Source organism: Amphimedon queenslandica, unplaced genomic scaffold (genome assembly GCF_000090795.2).
Source record: "Amphimedon queenslandica unplaced genomic scaffold, v1.1 AMPQUscaffold_13482, whole genome shotgun sequence".
NCBI lineage: Eukaryota > Metazoa > Porifera > Demospongiae > Haplosclerida > Niphatidae > Amphimedon > Amphimedon queenslandica.
Window position 1 is genome coordinate 171,139 of NW_003546282.1, and position 3,898 is coordinate 175,036.

The following is a 3,898-nucleotide window of genomic DNA, read 5'->3' on the forward strand; positions in this document are numbered from 1 at the left end:
CAAATGAAGAAATGCCAGTAAGGCCTGTCACAGAGCGGAACAAACTAAAGGCTGCAGTGGTGTAAGAGGATGGAATAACTTGACTCGATAGAGAAAAGATTAGCGACGAGCAGGAATAAACTGAGGAAAGGAATGTAGCTCCAGAATGGGCATAGGCAAGGCGGATCCCAATACCCCCTAACCGAGGGGGAAGGGTTGCCTTAAGATGGGACCAGCGGGAGAGAGCCCCTCCCACTAAGTCAGAAATGCAGTGAAACATGAAGTTATCAAAGTCTTGAATGACAGACACCAAAATGTCAGGGGTTGTAGTTCTCAGAGCACAAGAAATCTTCTGGAGACTAAGACATGACCTAAGAAGTGAATACTCGAACTGAGAATCCTCCAAAAGGGAGAGGAGCTTGACAGACTCTTTGGCTTTGTCGAGGCGTTTCGAGATAGACTCACAACAGAACTCAGGAGGGCCAATCGGGGAGCCCAATAGAACAAAACCAAGCGAGGTCACAGGGATATCAGATGGTAAGGATGACTGAGAAGAATCCACTCCAGAGGGAAGGAAGAGAAGAGACTTCGAATGATTGAGGTGAAGACCGCAGGGAGGACCCATGTCCTCAATAATATTAAGAGCAGACAGGAGGTCAGCTGGAGGACCAGTGAGGATGCCATCATCCAAATACCATGCGTTAAGTAGGAGACCAGGGACCTCCCGCTGAACCCTTTCAATAATAGGGTGGAGCAGGATAGAAAAGGCCAGGGGACCCAAAGGGTCTCCCTGCTGAACCCCTGCACAGCTCAACAGAGTGTACTCGCCAAAAAGGAGGTTAGGCTGAGCTCCGTAGCAACATTCCAACCACGGAGATAAAGAAGGGAAGCGAGAGCGAACTTCTCGGAAGAGAGCTGATTATTATTATTATTATTATTATTATTATTATTATTATTATTATTTAACTTTAGAGTACAACATAAAGTAGACAGACAGTCTATGAGACAGAGAGGAAGAATAAAAGTACAGTAGAAGCACTGATGGTCTGACATTGGACACTGTGTCAGCCAGGAAAAGAAGAGAATACAAGAAAGAGGACACACACAATGGTTTACATAGACAAGTGGACATGAAAAAAAGAAAGAGGGGCAAGAAGTACATAGAATTTAACAACACATAAATTAGTATATAAATTTGTTTTTTAAATAAACTATGTTAACTGTCTTTAATTAAAAATCAACTATAGACCACCCTAGGCGTGAATTGGAAAAGTTATGAATTTCATTAATTTTATATACGGTATGTGCCCACACATCATAATTGGCTGCCATTTTGGTTGGCAAGTTAAAATGCCAAGTTTATTATGGAAGTCAATGGAGGCAGAAGAAAATACCTCACTTACCTGCTGTAGCTCTATCAATAGCTAAAAAGCACTTGTTATAAGAAAGAGCAGCTGCCTCTAAGCTTCTCCTGTCAAGGATTTGGTCAAATTTGCTCCAGAATTCTTAATACAGGTTTGTTTTTATGTCGGCCCGTTTGTTGGTTCTCCATTGCAAGTTGCCAACCAAAATGGCGGGTGGAATTTATTTCATCCTAAACCACGCCTTACAACCATAAAAATTCCTAATAATCTTCTTACGCATTCAATTCTGCCTAGGGTGGTCTATTGCATATAGATACTTGTCAACAAACAAAGTCGATTCCAGCAATTGTAATCAAGACATTCCCTCAATGAGTTTATAGAGACATACAGATTAAGGTAATACACATAAACCTCACTAAGATTAAAGACTACCTCCTCACCAAGTAGCTTGTTGTCGAGCTTGTTGTAGTGGGCATAGATACTTAGAGTACAAAAAGTCAAGGGCAACTTCAACCAGGACAATTCACGGCATTAAAAGGTCTTCTTTAGTTGTAATACACAAAAACTGATATCACTAGATAGAGTAGGTCTTGCTTTTCAGTTTTCAGGTAGCATATTACAAGAGCTCGCACTGCCATACTCATCTAGAGTTATTAACAGTGAAGTGCAAGGCCTTCCTCCATTTTGCTCACTTTGTGGAGGCAACTTGCATACGTTGCTAGGATACACATCATCTACATATAATATTTCCGGTGGTCCTTTAGTGGATGTCGACGCGTCCATTGTTGTACTGTACCATCATATGTATCTATGGTACCATAGAGCATAGAGCTAGAGATATCTATGGTTGTACACGCCCTTGGAAGAGGTCTGACCACGTGTAATCACATGGATTATATCTTAATCAACAAAAGCTTGAATCTGCTGGTTGGATTATAAGCTACAGGTAATTGTTGTGGTTCTTAAACCCAGCTCTTGGTAGCTAATAGGCTGCAATGGCAATGGCATCAAAATGGGTGGTGACTTTTAAGACGTTGGCTTAGCTGAGGAGCTCCAGTCTGGACTATATTTATCTGAATTTGGATCAGACAGTATGAAGTAAGAACAATAGATTACTGGCTAAGATTAAGAGGAATGATACATAATACATTATAATATTAAGTATTGCAATGATGTGATATCTATAAACTGAAAGAGAGCTCATTAATATTTCAATATATGAATAATCATTGAGTTCTCTTTATATTGATGAGACTATCTCGTCCTTATTCTGAGCAATACCAGTATGATACATTGTAGTGAAAAGCATCCGTGCAATGTGCATTAGATAGATCAGCAGAAGTTTAAGAAAAAGATTCAGAAATTGTTTTTAAATTTATTGATCATGTCATTTTTATTGATGCAGAGACATCATTGATTCATTAATGGATGATGATCCAAACCTGTCATTTCAGTTTCAAGGAGCTGAGATTGCCCCATATCCTGTTACTTCTCAAAGCTCACACACTCAATGCAGCGTAGATACAAGGTACCTAATGGGGGCAAGTTGTACTATAGTAAGGGACTTTCACCTGATTTTTGAGCAACTTTAAAAATTCATAAATTTGCTACCAGGAATGGGGCGAAGTACATTGGTACTTGTACTTAAGTACAGTACTTTTACATTAACTTTTACTTTTACTTTTGCATTAACTTCCTGTACTTGTATTTATACTTAAGTACTTTACAAAGTAAGTACTTAGTGGTACTTCAGTACTTTGAAGCACTTACTGTTTTTAGTTACATCATAGCATGTGACAGAACAAGTATCTGATTTTTGTATATAAGAACCTTATGCTTATATCAACATCATGGCAATTGCAGCACCATCAGTACATGCTACGCAGCCCCTGCTGTACTCATGCATTTTGCCTCTCTTATAGTGTTATACAACAATCTGTATAATAATGTTTATTCATTGAAACAACCAACATGCACAAATTTATTTAATAAAAGTGGTTCATTAATTGTACTTTTCGTAGTACTTCACTTGTACAGTACTTAAGTACTTTTACTAAAAAAGCATATGTACTTTTAGTTGTACTTAGCAAAGTATTAAGTACTTTTAAATGTACTTTGCCCCATTCCTGCCTGAGTTTCTACACAGTATAAGAACATGTATACACATCAGAAAAACTAGAAAAATGAAGAATTCTCACCTTTTCAATTTTGGCAAAATTTGGTTCAAGATCATGTACTATTATAGTATAGGGACTTTGGCCCAGTACAAAAGCACTGAGCACATACTCTATAGGAAGTGTTAAAGATACAAGAGGAACACTTATCTCAAAGTGTTACTGTCTTAATAATAATAACGGATTTTACAACTTAAATTGACAAAAAGGAACAAATAATTAAAAATTCAAGGACAATGAGCAGTTGAAGGCTTATACTAAAAAGTAAAAGTAAAAGCCTGAAATAGAAATAATTATAATGTACAATGCAATACTAATAAAAACTATAATAAAATTAACTAGTGTTAAAATCAGAATGCATTTATAACATGGCAGTGCCAC